General features: G+C 37.4%; 1 long non-coding RNA gene across 2 annotated transcripts in view; it reads right to left on the bottom strand.

Moving 5' to 3' along the window:
* Positions 1-13,050: 13,050 nt before the first annotated feature.
* Positions 13,051-27,758, bottom strand: part of LOC135969741 (uncharacterized) — a 139,104-nt gene continuing 124,396 nt past the window's right edge. For both annotated transcript variants that reach the window (XR_010585159.1, XR_012431827.1), the window contains 2 exons: positions 15,597-15,690; positions 13,051-15,097 (listed from right to left, as the gene is read on the bottom strand). This is a non-coding gene — a long non-coding RNA (uncharacterized lncRNA). The remainder of the gene's footprint in view (positions 15,098-15,596; positions 15,691-27,758) is intronic.

Below are 27,758 nucleotides of genomic sequence, written 5' to 3'. Positions count from 1 at the left end.
AGAAAAATCTAGTAAAATGCTAATGAAGATAAACTAGCCTAACTTTCAATGAATTTTTAATGACTGTATGCAAGCAGCATGAAAGATTATAATCCTAAGAAAGCTCAAACACAGAGAAACTTTGCATCCATTCTCCAGTTCTTTCCAAGAGGCTTTTTCTGGGTGCTTGAGGGTGTTATTCTGATGAATAGGAGCAGTGCAGGAGAGCTAAGAGAAAGTTATCCAGGTGATCTCAAGTTTTCAACAAGTTGGTTCTCCAACTTTCAATGGTGCTCCAAAGGCTGAATGTTGGGCAGGAGGACTAAAAGAAATTCCACAAAGTTTATGCTTTAATCAAGCATAAACATTTCCTTTTATTTTTCAACTCTCTCTCTCTCTATTACGTATATATGTAAAACACTAAACTACATATTGCAAATTATATTTTACATAACATATGTATTATCATATACAACTTAAAAAGTCCCAGCTGATAAGGATGATGTTTTTAAGACATGTAAATATTGTAGGAAATAAATGAATTTCTAAACAGCACCCAAATTCAAAATGCTAGGAGAGGCTCTGAGACAAAAAGAGACCCCAGAAGTCTCACCAGTACTCACATCTCAAGTCCTTGTGAAGTTGAAATTGTTCAGGTGAACTGAATCAAACTAATGCTTCATCAAAGCTAAAACTAGATTAGATTGACTTAGCTCCCAACACCATTAGCCTCACAGAATAAGGAACATGTCATTTTCTGGAGGCAAATATTGCTTATTTATGTCTCTCTTGCTCTTTTGCATGTAGTATGTAACACACAGAAAAAAAAAAAGAGAGAGAGACAGAGACACTGAAGAAGGAAGAACATGTGACCCATGGTCAATATAAGAATCAATAGAGACATACTCAGAGATAAGCCAAATGTTAGCAGTATAACATAGATAACTTAAAGAATGATAAAATGTAGGTTAAAAATCTAGAATAAATGGTGGACAAGATGTGTGAACAGATGGGGAATTTCAGCAAAGTAATAGAAACAATAAAAAAAACAAATTCAATTTCATCATCTTTCAAATGAAGATGCCCAAAGTTATTAAGTAATTTGCCTGAGGTCACATAACTAATCAGAAGTATGACCAAAACTTTAAAAAACTCATTTTTCCCAGATGATCTGCCTCCTATCACACCTCAGCCTCCTGTTTTTCCATCTGTATTTTCTTTAAAGACCTTGTTTCTTCCTGTAATGGGGAGCAGAACCCAGCCAATCATCTTTTGGAGAGATGAGGAAACTGGGCTTTCCTGAAGCTGTCTGACCTAGCATACCTGTTCATTTCAGCTGAGGAGCGGTCACACTGCTAAGTTCTGAAATGGAAATCTTACTGTAGGTCTGAAACCAAGGTTTACCTATGAAAAGTTTAATTTCCTTTCTCTCTACTAATTTTATTAATGATAAGGCTACTGGTGACCTAGAATAGAAAGCATGAGTCTTTACTCCCTTTCCAGGCTCAAAACCCAGCATAGCAGGTCCGAGCTGTGATGGAAAAATCTGTAGGCTCATGACTCATTTGCTCTTCAGAGGGAGCCCCCAGTTTTCCTCTGAAAAATCTCCCTTACCCTACTTAGAGTCCAAAATGTTTATGTAGTATTGGTTTCATCTCAACTCCAGCTTCTATGGGGGACAAGTTATTTATTTGGCTTATGTGAGCATTTCATTGCCTCCTTACTCACCCAACTACTATGGTTGGATCAAGAATGGGTCCATAGCTAATATGAGCCTTTAAGACACAATCTGGGTTTTATTACTAGGACTTGTGTATTTTGTTGTAAAATAGAGGTATAGTTCCTCTTTTTGCTAAACCCGGACATGTAGAAATATAAGGTCTCAGTTTCCATGAGCTGTATGTAGAAGAATTTTACTTGAGAGTGATACTAACAGAAAGGGAAGATAAGGCTAGAGGGAAAAAGAAAGACTCTGTTACTTGGTAGCATTGCTGAATCAAGCATAGACATTTCCTTTTATTTTCAAACTCTCTCTATATAAATATTATATATATAAAACATTAAACTATATGTTACATATTATTTTTTACATAAAATGTATATTATATACAGTTTTTAAAGTCCCAGCTAAGCAAGCCACATGTAGACGAATGAAATTGGGTCCCTATCTCTCCCTTTATACAAAAATCAACTCAAGATGGATAAAAGACTTAAATCTAAGACCTGAAACCATAAAAATTCTAGAAGATAACATTGGAAAAACTCTTTTAGGTATTGACTCAGGCAAAGAATTCATGATTAAGCATGCAAAAGCAAATGCAACAAAAACAAAAATAAATAGAGGGGATGTAATTAAACTAAAAAGCTTCTGCACAGCAAAAGAAATAATCAGCAGAGTAAACAGAGAACCCCAGAGTGGGAGAAAATATTCCCAAACTACGCATCTGAAAAAGAACTAATATCCAGAGTCTGCAGGTAACTCAAACAACTCAGAGAGAAAAAAAACAAATAATTCTATCAAAAAAGTGGGCAAAGGAATGAATAGACAATTTTGAAAATAAGATATATAAACAACCAAAAAACATATGAAAAAATGCTCTATGGAAAACAGTATGGAGATTCCTTAAAGAACCAAAAGTAGAACTACCATTCAATCCAGCAATCCCACTACTGGATGTCTACCCAAAGGAAAAGTCATTATATGAAAAAGACACATGCACACAATGTTTATAATGGCACAATTTGCAATTGCAAAAATGTGGAACCAATCTAAGTTCCCATCAACCAAGTGCATAAAGAAAATGTTGTGTATATACAACCATGGAATACTACTCAGCCATGAAAAGAAATGGAATAATGTCTTTTGCAGCAACTTGGATGGTGCTGGAGGCCATTATTCTAAGTGAAGTAACTCAGGAATAAAAAACTAAATACCATATGTTCTACGTGGGAGGTAAGCTATAAGGATGCAAAGGCATAAGAATGTTATAATGGACTTTGAGGACATAAGGGGGAAGGGTGGGAGGTAGGTGAGGGATAAAAGACTACATATTGGACCAAGAAGCAGCTTCTCCACTCCTTCTGGAATCTCCGCCTAGTTCAGCCCGCTCAGTTCCTCGAGTTTCTCCGAAGTGGGCAGGGTGACCTGGGTGGAGGCTATGGCGGGACCAGCGGTATGGGAGACATCACCACCATCCCAGTCAACCAAAGCCTGCTGAACCCCCTTAACCTGGAGGTGAACCCCAACATCCAGGCCGTGTGCACCCAGGAGGAGCAGATCAAGACCCTTAACAAGTTTTCCTCCTTCATCGACAAGGTTAGGTTCCTGGAGCAACAGAACAAGATGCTGGAGACCAAGTGGAGCCTCCTGCAGCAGCAGAAGACGACTCAGAGCAACAGGGACAACATGTTTGAGAGCTACATCAACAACCTTAGGTGGCAACTGGAGACTGGTCCAGGAGAAGCAGAAGCTGGAGGCGGAGCATGGCAACATGCAGCGGCTGGTGGAGGACTTCAAGAACAAGTATGAGGATGAGATCAATAAGCGTACAGAGATGGATAATGAATTTGTCCTCATCAAGAAGAATGCAGATGAAGCTTACATGAGCAAGGTACAACTGAGTCTCACCTGGAAGGGCTGACTGAGGAGATCAACTTCCTCAGGCAGCTGTATGAAGAGGAGATCTGAGAGCTACAGTCCCAGATCTTGGACACGTCTGTGGTTCTGTCCATGGACAACAGCCGCTCCCTGGACATGGACAGCATCATGGCTGAGGTCAAGGCACAGTAGGAGGAGATCACCAACTGCAGCCAGGCTGAGGCCGAGAGCATGTACCAGATCAAGTATGAGGAGCTGCAGACACTGGCTGCAAAGCACGGGATGACCTGCGGCGCACAAAGAGTAAGATCTCCTAGATGTACTGGAACATCAACTAGCTCCAGGCTGATATTGAGGGCCTCAAAGACCAGAGGGCTTCCCTGGAGTCCGCCATCGCAGATGCCGAGCTGCGAGGGGAGTTGGCGGTTAAGGATGCCAACTCCAAGCTGTCCGAGCTGGAGGCCGCCCCTCAGCGGACCAAGCAGGACGTGGCGCGGCAGCTGCCTGAGTACCAGGAGCTGATGAAGGTCAAGCTGGCCCTGGACATAGAGATCGCCACCTACAGGAAGCTGCTGGAGGGCGAGGAGAGCCGGCTGGAGTCTGGGATGAGAACAGGAGTATCCATAGGAAGACAGAGTGGCTATGGAGGTGTGCTGAGCTCGGCCTATGGGGGCCTCACAAGCTCGGCCTCAGCTATGGCCTGCGCTCCAGCTTTGGCTCTGGGGCGGGCTCCCGCTTCTTAAGCCGCACCAGCTCCGCCAGGGCCGTAGTTGTGAAGATGATTGAGGCCCGCAATGGGAAGCTGGAGTCTGGCCCAAGTGAACAGCTGCAGCAGCCCCTCTCAGCCTGCCCCTCCTGCGGCTGCCCCAGAGCCTATGAGGGAGGCTGCTGTGCAGGGAAGCATAGGGAAAAGAAGACCCACCTGAGGCTCAGCCCTAGCCCTCAGCCCACCCTCAGGGGAGTTTACTACCTGGGGTACCCCCCTTGCCCATGCCTCCAGGTACAAAATAATTCAATTGTTCTTTTTTTCCCCCAGAATAAAAGCTCAGCTAGCTCTGCCAGAAAAACAAAACAAAACAAAATAAAACAACAAAAACACTACATATTGGATACAGTGTACACTGCTAGGATGATGGGTGCACTAAAATCTCCGAAACAACCACTAAAGAATTTATCCATGTAACCAAAGACCACCTGTTCCCTAAAAACTATTGAGATAAAAATAAAAATTAAAAAAGTCCCAGTGGATAAGGATGTTTTTATTGTTACAGTCATGTAAATGTTATGGGAAATTAATTTTAAAAATTATAGACAAAACCCAAACTCCAGAGAGGTGTTGAACCAGCTCTAATCCTACCCAAATCCCAGTGGAGTGGACCAGGGTTAGGCACTGGATGTAGAGGCAGTCAATGCATATGCAGGCTTCCCAGTAACACAGGCTGGCCCCCGAAAAGGAACTGGACGAACTGGATTCTTGCTCTTGATAATTTGAATTTTAAAACTCATAAGAAATGAGGTGATTGGCAACAGGAGCTGAAGCTTAAAGTATTTAATATATTTTTTTAAAATATGAGAGTATAAGATAGATTTAATCCTCTGAGATAGAATTAAGATGCAAGAGGTCATGGCAATCCCAAGTTATGAAGAAGCAGAGTCCATAAGGAAGAAGACGTCATAGTCTGAATAGAAAACATTCAGGGAAGAAGGAAGGAATAGGCAAGTCAAGAGTGCGAGAAGAGAAGAAAATTAGTGAAAGCAATAGAAGACCACGTGTGTGGTCCACGAGAGAGAAAGAAAGACTGAAAAAGAAATAAGGTCTGAGATAATACTAAGCATCTCACTAGATTTAGCTTGTCTCCAGCAGCTCATGTTTTTGGATTCTGGTAGTGGCTAAGGGCACTGGCTTTTATCTCTGTAGTTCTATAATCCCATCTCAGTTCCTTTACCTACTAGCTTTATAATCTTGAGCTGGACATTTAATTTACTAAAATTGCCGTTTTTCTCACCTGTAAAAATGGGATATCAATATACTAGCTTCACTGGACTATTAAAAGGATAAACTGATCTATGTAAGGGTCTTGGCATCATGATTGGCACATGGTGTGCACTCAATAAATGGTAGCTATTTTTATTCATACTATTGTTTTTATAATTATTCATTTAAATATATGTTAACATTTTCATTCACGATGATGAGTGAAAATAAAACCTCTGCATCATGGAAGCAAAACAAAGCATCTTATCCATGGAGGTTACATGTAACCTTTCCTATCGCATTTATTACCTTCACAAAAATCCTTATGACAGCTTGCTATTCACTTTATTTGAATTGTCTTAATTAAGACTCTATTTCTCATATCCAAAAATGCATAGCCAAAGCCAGCAGCCTGGCAGAGTGAAGAAGATAAAGAATTCAGAGTCATGCCTTTGAATCTAAAATGTCTTCTTTTGACATACATGCAGCCAATAAGTATATGAAAAAAAAAAAAAAGCTCGCATCACTGATCATTAGGGAAATGCAAATCAAAACCACAATGAGATACTATCTCACACAAGTCAAAATGGCTATTATTAAAAAGTCGAAAAATAAGAGATGCAGGCGAGGTTGCAGGCAAAGAGGAATGCTTATACACTGTTAGTGGGAGTGTAAATTAGTTCAACCCTTCTGGAAAACAGTGTGGTGATTTCTCAAAGACCTAAAAACAGAAATACCATTTGACTCAGCAATTCCATTACTGGGTGTATACCCAAAGGAATATAAATCATTCTATCAAAAATACAGATGTATACAAATGTTCATGACCACACTATTCACAATAGCAAAGACACGAAATCAATCTAAATGCCCATCAATGGTAGACTGAATGAAGAAAATGTGGTAAAGATAGCCATGGAATATTGCACAGCCATGCCAAAGAATAAGATCATGTCTTTTGTGGGAATATGGGTGAAGCTGGAGGCTTTTGTTCTTAGCAAACTAACGCAGAAACAGAAAAGCAAATATAGCATGGTCTCACTCATAAGTGGGAGCTAAATGATGAGAGCACATGGACACATTGGGGGTGGTAACAGCACACAGTGGGGCCTACTGGAGGGTGGAAGGTGAAAGGAGGGAGAGGATCAGGAAAACGAACTAATGGGTACTAGGCTTGATAGCTGGGTGACAAAAGAATCTGTACAACAAACTCCAATGACATGAGATTACCTATATAACAAACATGAACTTGTACCCCCTGAACTGAACATAAAAATTAAATAAATTAATTAAATATCTTCTTTTGAAACATTTCTCAAACTTTCCATGCCCCAGTTTGCTCATCTGGGAAATAAGTACATGAAAAATAACATAGATTATGGAAATCTTTTTTGAGATCATTAGAAGAAAAATACTAAATGGAGTCATCAAAGCATTATATTTATTTGTTCATAACACTGTGACCATTATTTCTATCATCTATGATTAAAAATTCTAAAGCATTCATATTTAAGAAAATATGTATACCATAGTGGTAGAGCTGAGAATTCAAAAATATTACTTTTACTAATAACCTCAGTTAAGAAGTCAGACAGCCCCAGGCATTGAGCCATCAGCAGAAAATATTCCAAGTTAGGTATTTAGACAAAGAAATCTGATGTTCCATGTACTCAAAATTTATTTTCCTCTTGTTCTTATTTTTGATGAACTGATCAAAATAAAAGGTTGTGTCTCTGCCATTTTTCAGTCATTGAAAAATTGTGACTCAGAGATCTTAAGATCCAAAGATAATTGTGCATATGGTGATCTTTCAGCCTTCTATTCCATTTCATTAATTTATTTCTGGAAAAAAAAATGAATGAGAAATCAACAGCAAAGTCTAGACTGAGTTCCAACAGCAGTCATAATTGTGAAAAATACTGGACCAAACTGTTACTGTTTTATAACCATACATCAACAAAGCTCAGTAAATAAGCATGTCAGTCATTAAGTTCACTAGACAGAAGAGCCTCTGAGACTTAAAGGGAGCCCCCAATGCCCACACACTGTACAGACTACAAGGCATCATTTCCCAGTGGAGACAAACATCAGACTTGGGATTAGAAGAACTCAGTTTGATTCTTGGTGCTAACCTTTCTTTTCCTGATTATATACAATTCACATCACTCACTGGGCCTCCACCTTTTCATATAGGGTGAAGGTAGGGATAATATCTTCCTTGTTGTGAGGTTCAAAATCAAAATGGGAATGTAAACATGTCTGAAAAACAGTAATTATGTGATGAATGTATGTTGAATGAACTAGGCTGTACATGAAGGGAAATACTATTAAAAAGAAATATTCAAGAGAGCTGAAATTTCAATAAGAGTTTTCACAAATAGAGCTAAAACATCTATGTTTCAGTCATGGTATTAATTACCTATTGGGATTGATACAAATTCCCTAACTTCTGTGCCTCGATTTCCCATATGAACAACAGGTACAAATGACAGGCCCTGGTTATATTATTACACACAGATACACACACACACACACGATAACCAAATTAGTGCTAAATTTCATTTAAAATTGCCATATTCAGTCATTCAATAAGCCGTTCAACAAATATTTCTCTATCTTCTACTACACAGTTATCTTCTACTATGTGCCCAGCACTGTGCTAGTCACCAAGGGCAAAGCAAAGCACAAGACTCAATGTCTGCTTCTCTTAGAGTCTACATTGTAGAATATTTGAACAAATAATTTGAAGACCACATGGTAAGTGGTGACCAGGAAGTACATGAGTCGTGTGCTATTGCACAAAGAACCCTCACCCTCCTATTTATATTACCATGAGAATCCCACGAACCTAAACATTTCAGTGCTTTGGCTTTTCTAGGTAAGAGTTAAACCTATTGTCAGAGCCTAGCGGTCTCCTTGAGCTCAGTTGTCTGCAGGGAATGAGAGTCAGAAGTGACATCTGTCACTGCAGATGACACTGGCTGTCAGAAACAATTGCATCTTTAAGAAAGGATGAAGAAAATTCTCCCGCATGCTCCCAAGTGGGTGTGCCAGGTGTAATTGTTATGCAAGAGGGGACTTTTCAAATCAGCAGCTAAACCAGAGCTCAGAACAGCCTGGAAAGCAGCAACCCATTGTCAGGTGGCTGGCAAGCCTCCCTTTTGGAAGAATGCATATTCCCCCAGTGAGGAAATGCACCTTGTTTGTATCCAGTAGTGCATAGATCTTTTTAAAAAGATGTACATATAGAATTCTGTTGTTTTTGCCTACCTACAATTTATCAACCCCATCTTTAGTAAAAGTACTCCAACTGTCTCTAGGAAATCACTTTCCTCATACTAGCATGATGTGATTTTGCAAGAAATGGGGCACAGTACTGGCTTCTGGAACACCCCATCCTCTTCACTCCATTAATTGTTATAGGGATATAACAGAGACCAAGACAACTGATTCAACAAAGTTAACTCTAGTACTGTACCTTGAAAAACTAAGAAATAAGGTATTCCAATTCTGAACTTAAAACTGAATCTAAGACTGAACTCATTTGCAGCCATCCTGACACCCCATTAGGACAATCATCTAAGAATGGAGCTAACAAAGAACAAAAGGCAGTCAAGAGATAAAGGCAGGTTGCTGGATCCTGATGAAATAAATTTTTAGCTTGAAGCTAGCTCATGATGCTTAAAGCTGAACCAATTTTTTTTTTCAAATGAGTTTGAATTGGATCTTCTGTTACATACATTTGTGAAAAATTTGATAGCTATGTATGGCACATATCTAATCATGATTAGGGCAAATGCTTTGGATTACTGGATAGCTTGAATTGTTTTATTTATCTCCTTTCTATATCATCACCATTTATGAAATAGCAGAATTCATACCCAGAGTGGTATAATTCTACAGCCCGGATATGTAACCATTCTGTTAAACTTGCCTTCCCATAAACCAACTTCATTAGTCATCCCACCCAAGGACATTTGAAATTTAAAAGATGACATTTAGTTAGGAATTAAATATCCCAATGCATTCTCTTAACAATATTTGTCAGATGATTGAAATGTCTTCCTTTTCTTTCTTCTTGTTTATTGCTAAATCGAAATATATTTGAACAATCTTAAGAGAAACATTATAAAATGGTTTTCTTTTTTTTTTTTTTTTTTTTTTTTTTGAGACGGAGTCTCGCTGTGTCTCCCAGGCTGGAGTGCAGTGGCGTGATCTCGGCTCACTGCAAGCTCCGCCTCCCGGGTTCATGCCATTCTCCCGCCTCAATAAAATGGTTTTCTAAATTGTACTACAGCCAGAACTTCTCTTCTCCTCTTGCACTTCAGGCCAAATATTTACAAAAAGGCTAGATTTTTGGCAAACAGTTTAAGAATCATATTAGTAAATGACCGTTCACTTCTACTTTAATGTGAATGGATTTTCATAAAAGCAGGTAGTGCTGAAATACCTAGGGGGTTGTAGAAGTCTCTGCCTCTACTTGGGCCTGGCTGGAGCCCTCTATCTCTATGCCAGTCAAAAAATTGATCAGTGAGAGCTTTCTGACTGCCCATAATGACTGTAGCATGACATATGGTTTAAACACATAGACTTTGAGGTTAGACAGTCCTTAGCTCAAATACCTGCTCACAAAACTAATAATAGTGGAACCTGGACAAGTTACTTAACCCTCCTAAGCCTCAATGTCCTCATCAGTAAAATAGTTATAATCATAGGGGCTATCACATGGGATGTTGGGAACATTAAATGAGAAAATATAGGTAAAGAGCTTAGGAACAAAGGAAGGACTCAATGAAACTTTAACCAACATTAAAATATACAAGAGGCTGCCCTCTTAGTGTAGCCAGCAGTGCATCAGTCTCATAAGACATGTAATCTATGCTTACAGCCTTTAAGGAGTCTCACTTCATCACAGTCACACATTTGATCACATTTGATTATTTAGAAAAGAAGGCTCTAAGCCCTGACTTCGATGGTCCATTTGCTGTGAATCTGAGACTGGAACCTTCCTCTCTGAACTCAGAGTTTATCATCTGTCTCTGTGCTGTAGCAGCTCCTCAACAGGACTCCTTTACAGTCAGAGAAAGTACAGACTCCTCCAATATTTTCATATGTAAAAATATAAGAAATGCCAACGTATAATTTTAAGTAATGATGTGTATATGAATATGCATAATTTTTACATTAACAATTCACAATGTACTTCAGGCTATGTGGTTCAGTGCTGGGACACTAGCATAAAATTGATAAATGAGCCTCCTTTTTGATCTTGAAACTCTACGTCTGTGACTATAAGATAATCTTAGTACCACATAATCTCAAATGACCAAGTTTCAGATCCTTCATGAATGTGAACCCCAGGTACCGTGGCTTTTCCCCGATCTTTACTTCCCTTACCCACCCCATGCTAGTTCCATATCACCAGAAACGTAATTTTTGTGTAAAGGAAAAATATTGTAGCATCACAAATTAACTGTTTATTAACCAAATATGCAAAGCCCTATATTTTTCTCTTTTGTTCCTTTAAAAACTGTTGTGTTATGTAACATTCAAAATAGAGCAAAAGGTATGAAATAAAATACAAAGAAAACTGCATACTTATCCTTTGGCATAAGAAATAAAACATCATGAATATACTTGAAGCTTCCTTTCATTACATTTTCTTAAAGTGGGTCTACCCGAGTTGTGGAGAAACAGAAGGCATAGTATAGTGGGCATTTCACTCATTCCCTCAAAATTATTTAATCCACAGAGAAAACATCTCCATATGAAGAGAGATAAAGCTTTTGTCTAATACTGCTGGGGCCGTAAGGCTTCCTGGCTCTGCAAATCACACTCCTCTTCTCCTGATCTCCCTCTTTTCCCTGCGGCTGAGTAAACACCCGGAGCTGCATTCCACCCCCACTCTAGAGAATGCAGCCTGAAACACTGCAGTACTAAGTATTGATCCTATGGCAATCATCTCTCAAGCTGAGACAGATCCTGGTGGGACTGCCTGAAAATGGCAAATCATCAAATAATAGGACTGGATCTAGAGTTTAGGTGCCATCTAGATCCAAGCTTCTATCCATAAATCCTTTAAGTTCCTTTCAGGTTTTTCAGAAATCCCAGTGTGTCAGCCACTATTACAACAACAACTTTAGCCTGGGAGATTAACCTGAAAAAGCGTATCTTCGGGCTGGATTCGTCATGATCCCCATCTCTGGCTATCAGGAATGACTATAAGTCATTAGATATTGAAGTTGCCTGACAAGTCCTTAGTCATACTCTTAAGCTTTTGTCTCAGCTGGAGAATGAGAAATGAGTACAAACCTAGGGTTCAGGGTAAGTGTTTAAATCAATGTAACGATTGTATATATATATATATATTTTTTTTTTTTTTTGAGATGCCACTCTGGGTTTCTAGGTCCTGGTGGGTGGACACCTTATTTACTGAGAACCCACTAAGAACACGATACTCAGTGGTATCTGATATACCAAAAGAAATGGAGAATTTTGTTAATCTTTTTTTTTAAATTTCTAGCCACAGAGTTTTAAGCCTCTTCAGTTGGCCTTGGAAATTGTGCAATAACATCTGTGAAATCACTTTATGGACTCAATATATCTATGCTAATGCAAGGGATTTTCCCTGTTATCAACAGCAATTTTTGTTGACTTCTGTGTAACAAATCATCTCTGATCATTCTATGCAAACATCCTGTGGCCAACAAAAAGTAGGAGAGTGGTCAGATTTGTGACTCCTGCGGAAGCCAATGAAGCAAAAATGTGTCTCCTGGGATATAAGTTTCCAGAAAGGCTACCTCAAGTACAATTATTAAGTGTGCCTGTGCCTTGCTGAAAGTATCTAAGAGCAGTATATATCGCAAAAAGAAATAGTAAACTCCTGTTGTGATGATTTGCCTATGAATTCGTTTCTTTTTAGTAAACAACTGGTTCTTTGTAAAGATGCTTAAGACTATCACACTTCATTAACATCTGGCCCCTTGGGCAGTTTGTCATTTGTTTAACACCTACTATGTCCCTATCATGATACTAGGCACTACAGGCAATGCACCTATGAAGCACACATTTCTCAGTCAAAGAAACAAGTTATACTCTAATAGTTAATCCTAAACCAAGAATACAAATGCCTGTAATTCAAAAAGGGATGTCCCAAATGCGATTCGGGGTTCAAAAGATGAAGAGATAGATCATGCAGTTGATGGCTTCAGGGGAAAATTTAAAAAGCTTAATGAAGGAGCTTTATGTAACATAGACTTTGAAGGATGGATAGAATATTGACAGATGAGGAAGAGACAGACATTCTAATCAGAGCAAACACCATGAGCAAGATGCAGAGATTTGACATGTGGGATACTTCCAAGAAAAAGCAAATAATCCATTTTAATTAAATCACAGGATATTCACTGGGAAGAAATGGAAAATAATGACAACATCAAGAAAACAACAGTAATAGAATAATAATGATAGTAAGCACAGTAGCTAACATTTATTGAGTGAGGCATGGTTTTAAGTTATTTTTATTTAGTAATACACAATCATAGAATATATGAGAAAGTAAGCACATTTGTAAACTGTGTAGGCGTGTCCTTTCTTGGTGTCAATTTGTCAGTATGAATTAACAGACAAAACCCCCCACATACATATATACATTTAGACCCACCAGTCCCACATAAAGAAATTTGCTCTAAGGTAATAGTCATCCAGGTGCAGAGAGATATAGGTACAAGAATGTTCACTAGGATATTGTGTATAAAATCAAAAAATTGTAATCCTAGTTGCCCAACAATAGACAATGGTGACATCGAACTTCAAAAACTTTCAAAATAAGTGGTTGAGTCAAACAGAAGATTTATTCATCTGTTTGTTTAACATAATCTCAAGTTATAAAACTTATTTTCTATTTGTATATCAAATGGAAATAAATTCTGGAGGAAAATAAGCAATAGTTCTAAAACAGCTATATATGGGTATTTTATTTAAGTTGGATGTTTTGTTCACATTTATTTTCTCATTTTTCTTCAGTGATTGTGTATTGCTTTTCTAACAAAAGAAGATTAAAAGTATGTAAATAAAATAACCAGATAAAATATGAACTTAGGCTATTGAGCAGCTAGATCTCACTCTATATGCTTCCCTGAAATCACTGGTAACTTATCCAAATGATCTTAGGGCTTCCGTGGATTTGTGGACCTGTATGGCAAGGGACAAGCAGCACTTAGACTTTTAACTTATTAGCAGGGAACCTGAACCAGCACATCAGGTGAACTACATCCTTTGGCATTCATGAAACTCTGTGAGTTCCCTGTGTAGGTCATGCAAAATTAGATTGGAGGTATGGGGGGATGGTCACCAAATAATTTTGATAAAATCTGAAAATTGAGAAGAATTTTGGAAGATGGTAGATTAACAAAAAGACTTTCAGATTGTTGAGAAAATGGTAATCTACAGAAGGAAAAACAGATAAGGACCTGGGGATGCTCATTGTTTGACATGGACTGTTTTCATTTATTTCTTACCCAAATTTCATGAACTAGATACCATTATCCCAATCTTAGAGGTGAGAAAACTGACTTTGATTATATCACATTTCCAAGGTCACCCAACAGTAAGCATTGGCATTTGCATAGGATCCTGGCAAATAGAAATGACAGAGAAACAGATTGCAGCTCTGTATAGGGAAGAATGAGTATGAAATGGGTCTCTGCTGTGCATAGCAAAGTCCACACCATTAGAGGCAAGCAAGCACAGCTTAGGTACCTAGCAGGCGGTGATTCAGAGGAGACCATGTCACTGCTGGTGGTTGCATCATTTGAACATACAGTGCTGTACAACCCTAAGAATCCTATCTAGCCTTCCAGCCAGGAATAAAACTAGGTCTTCTCATCTTAACATTCAGGCAAAAAGAATTCAGAATCTCCCTCAGGGGCCTGGGAGTCTTAGAACTGACAAAGGAACATTTTCCACAAATTTCTCCTTTATCCCCAATACTGTAATATTCTTTCTTTTTCTTTTTTATTCGCCCTTACTGTCCCTTGTCCAAATTGCTTTATTTCATAACTGATTATCTTACTCCCCTCCCACTGCTCTGTCTCTTGTTCTGTAAGAGACATACTCTAGGATGATTTCATTTTTCTCTTCTCACTACTCTTTTGAGACACTTTTAACCAATACATATTAGCAAGGATACAGAAAACAGCATACAATGGAAGAAATAATGTCATAAAACACTGTTAGAATCTGTTCAGAGCTTTTTGTTCATAGGACTCAAAGCCAAGTTCTATTATTTTCTCCTAGCCAACATCCTGGAAGCCATTTCGCAACATTATAGCAGGAATGGTAATCAGAGGCCTAATGTAATCTTGTGAATTAGAAAAAAAAAAAAAAAGACTAATGGGTAACTGGGACCCATGAAGAAGTACAGCAACTCATAGTCTTCTCTCAGATCTTCTCCATAGAAACAAGAGTTCGGGGTGGTCCTACTCCATTCATTCATTTATCCATTAAGCATCACATGGCCATCTATCATGTATGTAGCAGATTCTCTGCCAAAGAAACAGAGATAAGTAAAACTTGGAAGAACAAAACTGAACAGAGAGGTTGTAGGAGAAGAATGGCCTCCAGCAATAAATTTATAAATGAATGAATCTCACAAGTAGAAAAGTTGGTGTTTGTGGCAAATTTTGAACATAGTCAAAATATGAATGTGTTCAATCCTTCCAGTGATCCAAGGAAAATATTAATCCCCATTTACAGATGAATTAAGTGAGATTCCAAGAGGTAAAAAAAAAAAAAAAAAAAAAACCACTCAGAAGGCCACACATCCCATAAGCAGAAAGGCCTAGGTTAGAATCTATCCCCAAATCCTAGGCTGTTTGCACTACAGGTGAGATGAAATGAAAGAGAATTACCTTCACACTTTAGGAAAATTTGTTTTCTTTTCATCACTTCAGAAAGGTGTATTTTATTACTAATGTCCCATTTGATGCCTTGATTAAGCAGAAAAGCAAGATAAGAAATAAAGGACCATACACAGTGGCTTACACCTTTAATCCCAGCAGTTTGGGAGGTTGAGGCAGAGGATTGCTTGAGGCTAGGAGTTTGAGACCAGCATGGGCAGCATTGTGAAGCTCCATCTCTACAACAACAACAACAAAAAAAAAACGTTAAATATTAGCAATGAGCAGTTGCTGGGAGTAGCCTGTAGTTCCAGTTACTTGGAAGGCTGAGGGAGGAAGATCACTTGAGTCCAGGAGTTTGAGGCTGCAGTAAGCCATGATCACACCACCGTACTCCAACCTAGGTGACAGAGTGAGACTCTCCCTCTGAAAAAAAAAAAAAAAAAAAAAAAAAAAGGGAAAGAAGAAGAAAGAAAAAAATCTTAAGGAAAAAAGAGAGAACTAAAGACAGGATGGGGAGTCAATCAAAAAGTAAACAGAGCATGAATCGATCCTGTTTCCCTTTTCCCACACCTTTCCCCCGTGTGCAGTGCTGCACGATGGCACTCCATGCTCATGGTCTCTCTGCTCATGTTGTCTTTTTTCTCTTCCTAGAATATTCTTTCTATGCATTTTCATCCTGTTAATGGAGGAAAATCCTGATTAAAACTCTGATTTTAGTCAAATCGTTACTTAGACTATACCTGATTGTTTTAGTTCATAGCGACACTATTATTTTCTGAACCAAACTTCTTGTACACACTGTTCAATCCTGCCATTCAAACCACCTTAAACTTATACACAAACATAGCATGTCTCAACTCGATCTGAATAACTCAGAAAGTAGACACCTTGGTTTTTCATGTTTTTAATTATTTCTCATTTTGTAGCACAGTCCTGGGCAAAGCGATTTGAAATATCTATATCTATATCTATCTATCTACTCTCTATTTATCTAGTTGCAGGCTTGTTCAACCAAAGTTTGTCTCCAAAGGCACCTGCTATGATTGGTTTCAGCAAACAAACTATTCCCTTTGCACTAGTTACTTTTTTCTCATTATGTTGAGGTAATTTTCATTATAGTACTTATAAAAGTCAAACGTTATAGCATTTATTTTGTACTTTATTGTCTGTTCCCCATACACCAATAGAATAGACATTCAAGACAGTGGAAAACTTGCCATTTTTTACTGTTGTATTTCCAGTGCCTGGAACTGCCTCTGGCACCATAGTACATGCTCAATAAATATTTACCAGATGTGAATACAAAATACATAACATCTGCCAATTGCAAATAAGCTAATAGAACCTGGTCTACGGAAATAACTGGCATTTCACAGGTGAAAAAATTTGTGAGGCCAATAAAAAGGTAATCAATCTCATCTGGAATGAAGAAAATGTCTGTACTACTAGTACTGTACACCCTGTCCCTACTCTGCTCATAGATGGGAACTATTTCTCACCACATCTGCCCATCTGAAGATGGAGCTTGTTCTAAAAGAGTGATCCTCCCATGTGAGAGTTATTAAGAGAATCTGACTCAAGAGGCCCAGGAAAGTATTTTTTTAACAAGCACCTTAGATGACTCTGGCTCTGGCCATTCAAGGATCTCTCTTTGGGAAGCACAATTAACTGATATATTGCTTTTAACTATAACTAAACATATTAATTGGGCAGGGTCAGAGGAGAGGTACTTGTTAAAAACAGAGATTCCTGACTACTGTTGCTTCATGTCATAGGTGCTCATTAAAAAATTTTTTTCCCATGAACTTTTTAAGGAACAATTTTATAATGATTTTTTTTTTCTGCCTAGGGAAGCCTAAAATCTAGTGAGATTGTAAGAAAACAGCTTTAGTTAGCAAATCTTCCTGCTTCATCTTCACAAATACAAATACCACTTACATACTGCAAATAAAATTAACTACCTAGGAATTAACCAAAGAAGTGAAAGATTTGTGTAATGAAAACTATAGAACACTGATGAAAGACACGGAAGAGCACACTAAGAAATGGAAAAATATTTATGTTCATGGATTGGAAAAATCAATATTGTTAAAATGTACATACTACCAAAGCAACCTACAGATTCAGTGAAATCCCTATCAAAATACCAATGCCATTCTTCATAGAATTAGAAAAGAACAATCCTAAAATTTTTATGTAATCATAAAAGACCCAGAATAGCAAAAGCTATTCTGAGCAAGAAGAACAAAACTGGAGGAATCACATTAACTGACTTTGAATTATACTAGAGAGCTATAATAACCAAAACAGCATGGTACTGGCATAAAAACAGAGACATAGACCAAGGGAACAGAATAGAGAACCTAGAAACAAATTCACACACTTACAGTGAACTTATTTTTTACAAAGGTGCCAATAATATAAACTGGGGAAAGGACAGTCTCTTCAATAAATGGTTCTGGGAAAACTGAATGTCCTTAGGCAGAAGAACAAAACTAGACCCCTACCTATCATGATATACAAAAATAAAATCAAAATGCACTAAAGACTTACATCTAATATCTCAAACTATGAAACTACTACAAGAAAATATTGGGGAAAATTTCCAGGACATTGGTCTGGGCAAAGATTCTTGAGCAAAACCCCACAAGCACAGGCAACCAAAGCAAAAATGGACAAGTGGGATCATATTAAATTAAAAAGCTTCTGCAAAACAAAGGATACAATAAAAATACTGAAGAGACAACCCACAGAATGGGAGAAAATATTTGCAAATTATCCATCTGGCAGGGACTAACAACCAGACTATATAAGGAGCTCAAACAACTCTACAGGGAAAAAATTCTAATCAATCAGAAAATGGGCAAAAGATTTGAATGGACATTTCTCAAAAGAAGACATACAAATGACAAACAGACATAAGAAAAAGTGCTGAATATCATTGATTGTCACAGAAATGCAAATCAAAACTACAATGTGATATCATCTCACCCCAGTTAAAATGGTTTATATCCAAAAGACAGTCAATCACAAATGTTGTCGAGGATGTGGAGAAAAGGGAACCCTTGTACACTGTTTGTGGTTATGTAAATTAGTACAAACTACTATGAAGAACAGTTTGGAGGCTCGTCAAAAAAACTAGAAATAGAGCTACTATATGATCCAGCAATTCCAATGCTGGGTATATACCCAAAAGAAAGGAACTCAGTATATCGAAGAGATACCTGTACTTCCATATTTATTGCAGCTCTGTTTACAACAGCCAAAAATTGGAAGCAACCTAAGTGTTGATCAACAGATGAATGGATAAAGAAAATTTGGTACTTATGCACAGTAGAGCATTATTCAGCCACAAAAAAATGAGATTCAGTCATTTGCAACAACATAGATAGAACTGGAGGTCATTATTCTAAGTGAAATAAGCCAGGCACAGAAAGACAAACATTGCATGTTCTCACATATTTGTGGGATTTAAAAATCAAAACAATGGAACTCATGGAGATATAGAGTAGAAAGATGATTACTATAGGCTGGAGAGGGTACTAGGGATGTGAGGAGGCGGGGATAGTTAATGGGTACAAAAAAAAAGAAGAATGAGTAAGCCATACTATTTGATTGCACAACAGGATGACTATAGTCAATAACAATTTATTTGTACATTTTAAAGTAACTAGAAGTAAAATTTGATTGTTCATAATACAAAGGGTAAACACTTGAGGGGATAGATACCCCATCTTCCATGATGTGATTATCAAACATTGCATGCCTGTATCTAAACATCTCATGTACCCCATAAACATATACACCTACTATGTACCCACAAAAATTAAAAATATTTTTAAAAGAGAGTGATCTTAATGAACTGAATAATTATAAAGTCATGTGTGTTAAATATATGTTTCAGATTGTTCACCATTTAGACTGACTTTTTCCATTATCTCTTCCAAAATGTCTACACATTAAACACACAAATATGTCTTTAGCTTTGTATAGATAGTTGACTATAATTGTTGTGAGCACAGACTGCCCGGGGTTAAATCCTAGCTCTGCCCCTAGCCGGCTGTGTAGATCTTGAGCAAGTTCTCTAACCGTTCATGCCTCAGGTTCCCCACAGGGTTGTTGTGAGGATTAAGTAAGTCAATACATGTAAAGTCCTTAGAATAGTAATGAGTTCCCCAATAGGGTTTCTGTTATATCATTAATCCTCAAGATAGTCATAGCCCGATAAATGCACATCCTCAGAGGAAAGAAAAAGATTGATATTGAAAAAGACAAACCAACTGATTTCTTTAAATTGTACCAATGCATATCAGCATCTGTACTAGCTAGACCTTGCTCGCATAATAGTGACTGATATTTAGCATTTACATAGTCCACATGATGTGTTACCTAGGTTCTCAGTTCCTCTCCAAAATAACAAGGTACTCTTCAAGCCATCCAGTGAGATGAACTTTGAGTGATTTTTTATCACTCTGGAACTAGTAAAGAAAATTTCAAGTGGCAACCAGCACTATCTTTCAAATGACTTCTCAGAAATGGAAGAAATTACACCATTTCCACTTCAAATCATTCTCTAGTGATGTGAAGCCAATTCTAAAAATAAAACCAGGGTCACTAGGAGAAAAATTCTAAAAGCCATATATATGACACTTCCATGATCCTAAAGATAATTGATCCAATTCTCCCACATTCCGCCAAAGCCGCAGGGTTTTGATAATTCAGTTTCTAAAGTAAAATTGCAATATGGATTATCCTAAACAATATTTTTGGCTGCACACAGGTTTTATATTTTATATAAATGGAATCATATGGATATATTTCTGCTACTAGTTTTCTTACCCAAAATTATATTTTTGAGATTTGCCCTTGTTGATTCATATAATTGTAGTTTATTTCATTCATGCCTAGTTTTCCTTTGTATGAATTGACTGCAACTTATTAGTTATTTTCTTTTTGGTGAACATTTGTATTATGTCCAGCTTTTTATTATTTCAAACTATACTGGTAAAATCTTTCCTGTACATATATGTGTTAAAACTATTTTTATTTTTAAACAAGAGAATGAAAACCACAAAATTCAGAAGAGTGTTTTCTCTTGGAGGTGAGGAAGGGAAACTGGCATCAGGGAGAAGGATGCAGACCCAACAGTGGTGTAATGATGTTCTGCTTTCTTAAGGCGACTCTGTAAATGGGGTTTACTTTATATGTGTGTATTGTGTGTATACATACAGATATACATAGACACGTACATAACACATATATACTTTTATTTTGAGATAATTCAAAATAATTCATATGCAGTTGTAAAAAGTCATCCAGAGAGATCCTACATATCCTTCCCCAATTTTCCTCCAGTGGTAACATCTTATGTTTCTATGTAGTACAATAACACAACCAGGAAATTGATATTGATATAATCAATACATCTGATTCTGATTTCATCAGTTTTACATATACTCATTTATGTATGTGGATGTATATTTTCTTCTATGCAATTTTATCATCTGTGTTGATTCATATAACTTCTGCCACAGTCAAGATACAGAAGAGTTTTATTATAAAGATCCTTCACGCTACCTCTCACATAGCCGTAGCCACCTCCCTCCCTTCCCATCTTCCTAACACCTGGCAACCACTAGTATATTCTCCATCTCTATAATTTTGCCATTTTAAGAATGCTAAATACATGAAATCATACAATATGTAACTTTTTCAGACTGACTTTTAAAACTCAGCATTATTTCCTTGAGATCCATCCAAGCTGTGTGCATTAGCAGTCAATTCCTTTTTTATTGCCAAGTAGTATTCCATACACATACTTTTAAAAGTACTGTTATAAAAAAGGAAAATGTGATAGTTGCATCAGAGGGTAGAGTTAAAACAGTGAGATATACCAGTGAAAGAGTATATATACCAGTGAAACCACACTTGCTTTTTAAATCACCTATTTTAAAGCAAGAAAAAAAAAAAGTGTCATTGGTTGCCTGGGAATGTGTGAACTGAGAAGAACTTTACGTAGCTCCGGAGTCTAATAATTTGATGTCTGTTAATATATGATCAGGTCACTGTGACTAAGAATTGTTCAGCCCTGTGATCTGGAAAACAAAAACAGATTTTCCAAAGAAAGTAAAAGGATAATGTTCATTATCTTGATTCTCTAGGAAGGTGATCTGGTAAAGTATGTGGGCTAGTAACTTTAATACAATTTGGAAATCTTGATGACATGCTTTAGCCAAGGGGGAAAAAATGTTCTTTAAGGCTTCTGCCATCCCATCATTTTTATTCATTCATTCATACAAGAATTTGTCCATTCATTCATTTGGCAAACAAGTCTAAAGTGCGAGCTGTTTACCAGCGTATGATCTAGTTCTTGCCACCAAGTAGCTAAGGAGCTAATAAAGGAGAAAGACTAAAACAGTTTCAATTCTCTCACCAAGCCATACGCTCTTTGCCAACACCAATATTTCTCTCTAGTTTACAGAGGAGAAAACCAAGTCACAAAGAAGGGAAGCTATTCATCCAGGGTCGCATAGATGGAAATTATAGGTCACTTAAATTACCAATGCAATATAATATTTGCCACGATAACATTGTCATAGAAAAGTGGTTTTAGAGAAGTGTTCCTCAGACCCAAGCCTCAGAAATCTTTAGGCACTTGTTAAAATGGAATTTCTGGGGAAAGCTGAGACTTTTATCAAGCTTTTTAGGAGATTCTCATGCACATAAGTTTGGGCACTGCCTCTGGAGAGTTTCTACTGCTATTCCGTTGCTGGAAATGAATTTCCTTTAGCAATATATGGGAATATTAGCTCTGGTTATATTTTTATTTAAAGGAAGAAATGAAAAAGTCAATGTCAACCTACATAGGCCTTCCCTTCCTCCATTTTTTCCGTTTTTATTTCATCTCTTTCTCAAGAATACAGTGAAAATGGCTTCCATTCATCTCTTTCTTTTGGCATTGCATCCATACAGCCTGATTTCTCCACTACATGAACATCTTGAGAAGGAAAAATAGAGGGCATCGGACAAATGATAAAAGGAAGAAATCTTAACCAGGTTGCTAGGACAACAGCTCAGTATTTTAGGGATTGGGGTGTGGATGTCTGTCATCTGCTCCTATCTAAGATTCCTACAGGAATATTTATCCAGGATAATAGGTATTGCCCCACCCAGAATAGCATAGTCTACCCAGACTGCCTACGGAAGAGGTTTTGTGTTTGTTTTTATAAAATCTCCTCTGAATCTCTTGGGTGGCACAGTACCAACTGTCATGGTGCCCACATCAAGGCCATGCAGGCAGAGCTAAAAGAACCAGACCACTTGCTTTGTAATTCAGTAGTTGCAGAGCACCAAACCACAGAACAAGAAGGCTCATAGCTTTTGTGCTTTCTTGGTCAGAATTCTCTCTGTCTTAGTCATATACTTTTTTTTAAAAACCAACACCAGTATTTCTTTCCAGTTACAGATGAAAATATCAAAGTACAAAAAGAATAAGCAATTTATCCAGGGTCACTATCAGATGGAGGTGATTAATCATTTAAAATACAGGAGTTTAGCATCTGGGAATGTAAGCCAGAAAGTGAAAGAAGCATCTAATCCAGCGCCTTTATATGGAAGACGAGGAAACTGCAGCCCAGAAAGAGTAAGAATATTGTCCAAGATTGATTTGGATGGAGACTGGAAGCCCTGGTCCTGAACAGACACTACTTTTCCCACAAGACCAACGACTCTCAACTATGGCTACACATTAAAATTACCAGGGGGAGCTTAAAAATTAAAAAAAAAAAAAAAGCATAAAATACATCGATTGTCTTGGTCCAACACCAGGGATTCTGATCAGCTGGTCTGGAATAAGGTCTGAAGATCAGTGTTTTTTAAAAGCTACCTCAGGTGATTCTAATGTAAAGCCGACATTGAGAAACATTGAACTACACCAGTGGTTCTCAAACTTTAGCATATTTCAGAATCACTCGGAGCTGGATCCTGCCCTCAGAATTTCTAATTCAATATGTTTGAGGCAAGACTCAAGAATTTGCAGTTCCAATACCAGGAGATGCTGATGCTACTGGTCTCAGGACAACAATTTGAGACCCCACTGCACTGGATGAGAATGTAATAGTACATATGGTTAAAACTGCCTGAATTAAAATCCTAATTCTTTCGTTTTCTAGCTGAGAGAAGATGGAGAAGCTACTTATCTTTTATAACAGTGGTTCTCTAATGGAGTGAGGAAATGGGGTTTACTATCCCCCTTTCCCTACTGTCGGGGAACATTTGGTAATATCTGGAGACATTTTTTTTGTTTTCACAACTGACAGCCTGTCACAATCTAGCCTCTTGTGGGTAGAGGCCAGAGATTCTGCTAAACATCCTACAATCCACAAAGCAGCCTCCACAGCGAATAATCATCCAGTCGAAAATGTCAATATTGCCAAGGCTGGAAAAATCTTGCCTTATAGCTTCAGTTTCCTCATCTGTAAAATGGGGATTATAAGTTATGTGCCTCATAAAATGTATGTAAGGATTAAATGAAATATAGCATTTAAAGAAATTGACACCATGCCTGGCACATAGAAAATGTTTAGCGAGTGTTAGTTATTGAAGCAATTTTTTATGCATAGTCACCAACCTATAATTTAAAGGCCAAAGATTTTGATGATTAAATATGGAGAAAACAACTTCCTTAAATGGATAAGTGGTCCTGATGGACCTAGTGTTGGGGGCTGGGGGGAACAGATGCAGACTGCCCAGGTGCCGGCAGGAAGAGGGTGCATTGCCTGTGAGCAATTTAAAAACAGTAATAAACTGGACTACAATCAGCCTGCTGCTTGTTATCATCAAGCATCAGAAATTCTAAACAGTGTTATCAATCAAACACTTCTCCCCACCCCTAGGCCATATCACAGCCACAGCCTCTCCCACCCCTATGCCACTGTGTGTGATAGCTTGTTAAGAACCAGGCACTTGCGTAAATGCTTTACATGTATTAACTCACTTACTCATTTTAGCAACAAACTATGAGGAAGGTATTAATGTTACTCCCATTTGATAGATGAGAAAACTGAGAACCAAAGAAGTTTATAAACGGCCATACAATCACACAGCTAATAGGTGGTAGTGCTGAGACCAGAACTGAGGAGTCATGCTCCAGATTCTGTCCATCATAGCCACGAAGCCAGATGGCTTTCCGTAATATGCCACTTGCCATCCCAAATTACAGCTGAGAAAACCTTTTGAGGAACCATATCTCAATTCTTTTAAGGCACTAGGCTTCTTTCAATCAGTAAATAGAGCAACTCCAATGTTGAGTAGATTTCTTTGTAATGCTAACACTGGGAAACTTTTACAATGTGGTAATTGGCAACCCAGTCTCATAGGCCTATAGGTCAGGGCCATGATTCGGTTGACCAGATAGCTATCTCCAGCCTCAGACACAGAGCAGATAGCTGAATAAATATTTGTTGACTGAATTAGTGTTTGCTGATTTCAAGCACAGAAATGCTCAAAGGTCTGGCTCTTGCAGATGTGTTTGCTTATTTGTAGGCACAAAGCAACATCTGTCAGCCAGATCCCTGGGATTTTCCCAGATATTTTGGGGGACTTTTGTCTAGCGTTAGTTTATCTCAATGTGAGCAAATATGTGCTCTGGCTTCTTATATGGTAAATAATGGCTTCATGGAGTCTAACTTTACAAATAAAAAGCAATATCGATCATTCTATTTTAGAATTTGGTATAGAGGTATTGGAGCAGAAATTGGTGAAATGCAGCTCCAGGGAAAAATAATTCAGTTTCCCATGGAAATATTCTGCTTCCAAATTTGCTTCTGAAGACAACATAGGGAAATCAAATGAAGGAGTCAGGCAAGATCGTAACCATTAGGTCTAAACCATCTAAATGACAAATAAGGCTATAAAGAAAAGGGTTAAATCTGGGACACTCACTCTTCAAGAGATGACTTCAGATGTCCTCCCTCCACCTCCTCCCCCCCCCACACACATACACATAGAGCTGTGCAGGTGGTATTTAATAGCATTTTCTCATAAAGTGTAATAGAATGAGACAGGTTTGAAAGGGCTTACCTCTTTACCCAATGAGAGGTGGTAAATGAAAATACCATTTGTCTAATATTTCCAGGAGTTGAGCAATACCATTTGAGTGTATTTTCAGATAGAAGAAAAGCCAAAATTCTACCTTTATTATTCTTTTTGAAAATTCTTTGAAATATGTTACTCATTTTCCTGCCATCTTTGAAAAAAGCACACAGCATTTTTTTTTTTTTGATGCTAATTGGGGGCTTAAATACTGATAACTAGATACAAAACTGTGTGTAATAAAATAATCCTCTCCAATGTTATGCTCCTGATGCATTGTGTTCCTATACTTACACTAAAGGGCCCAGCCTTCTATTTTTTAAGCCCTTCTGTCTTTGCTGTTTCTGTCACAGTTGCTTTCCTGATGTTTATGGGTTTATCTCTGGTGGTCTTGGCTTTTACACTATTCTTCTTGCCTCTTCTATTATGTTGAAGTCTGGAAATTCTGATAATCAAGCTAGTTAGAATTGTTTAGGACATAAGCATAAACAGGGCCTAAATGAAACATAGGAGGGGTTGCTTATGAGTAAGGGAAAAAGTCACATCATCTTGATGACTGCTGTTTTTACTCTTCAGAGTTTTGAGGCCTCAGGCTAATGTGATCAAATCAACTTCAAATTAGTTCAGTTTTACCGTATTTTATAAATAAAGTTAATTTTGTCATCTACCTTTAAAAATAAAGCATCTAGGTCAAATTATTATGCTTCTGAGTTTTACATTCAGCATCAAATTAAAAGCAGAATATTCTTGAACTGGTGAGGCAGATAATCTTATTGCATATTTTTAAATAATAAAATGATAGCTCCAAGGGTCAACTGATTTGCCTAAAGCAGGCAAAAAGATAGATCTACAACAGAAGTACTCAAAACTTGGCTGCATATTACAATACTAAAGCTAATTATATAAGAATCTCTAGAGCACATGGCATATGCATTGGCATTTTTAAAAAGCAACTCAGGTACCATTTAGTAGCATCAAGTGTATCAAATACCAAAGAATAAATCAAACAAAAGCTACACAAGACTGTTTACCACTAAAAACTATAAAACATTACACAAGAAAACCTAAGTAAATATGCCATGCACATGAATACAAAGAAGACAATATTCCAAGTTGTCAGTTCTCCCAAACTGATCTATATATTCAATGTAATCTCAAAATCTCAGTATGTTGTTTTTGGTATAAACTGACAAGATGATGATAGAATCAGAATGAAATGCAAAGATCTAAGCATAACCAAGACAGTCTTGAAGAAGAACAAATCTGTAGGACTTACACTTACTTATATAACAAAACCTATTATCGATCTATAATAGTTAAGTCAGTGTGGTTGGTATTGGTACAAGGATACACAAAATGAAGCATGGAACAGAATAGAGAGTCCAGAAACAAACCCACACATAATTAGTCACCTGATTTTTGATGAAGAAATACTACAGTACAGTTTGGAAAGGTAAATGAAGCTAAGTCAACTGGACATCCAAATGGAAAATGTAATTGTATCTTGACCCCAGCTTCATACTATACACAAATACTGGTCCCAAATGGATTGTATGTCTAAATAAAGAAGGTAGAATAATAAAGCTTTTAGAAAAAAAGGTAAGATCATATATCTATGACCTTAGAATAGGTAAAAATTTCATGAATATACACTAAAAGCCCTACCAGAAAGGAATCTGATGAAGATTTTATTTAAAATTAAGAAGACCCTTTCATCATAATATAGCATTAAGTGAAAAAACAAGTCTTAGAGAGGAGATTTACAATGCATATATCTAACAAAGGCTTATATTCACAATGTATTAAGAACTCCTACAAATCAAGAAGTAAAAGACAAAAATCTCAAAGGAATATTGGACAAAAGACTAGAGTAATTATTTTAAAACAGTGGTTAAACAAATGATCAATAGGCACAGGAAAAGGTACTCAACTTCATTAATCATCAGGCAAATGCACCTTAAAACTACCAAGCAATACTAATAACACGCCTACCAACATGGTGAAAATGACAGACATGCAAAACCAAGTACGAATGAGATGTGGAGCAAGTGAAACTCTTACATACCAGAGGTACACATGTACTATGGTACAACCACTTTAGAAAAGTAACTGCCAATATCTATTAAAGCCGAACATATACATGCCCTGTGTTCTAGAAATTCCACTCCCAACAGAAATACATCCCCAATACAAATGTCCCTATTGTACACCA

The sequence above is a fragment of the Macaca fascicularis genome, chromosome 2, assembly GCF_037993035.2.
Source record: "Macaca fascicularis isolate 582-1 chromosome 2, T2T-MFA8v1.1".
NCBI lineage: Eukaryota > Metazoa > Chordata > Mammalia > Primates > Cercopithecidae > Macaca > Macaca fascicularis.
This window is presented reverse-complemented; position numbering and strand designations above follow the sequence as displayed.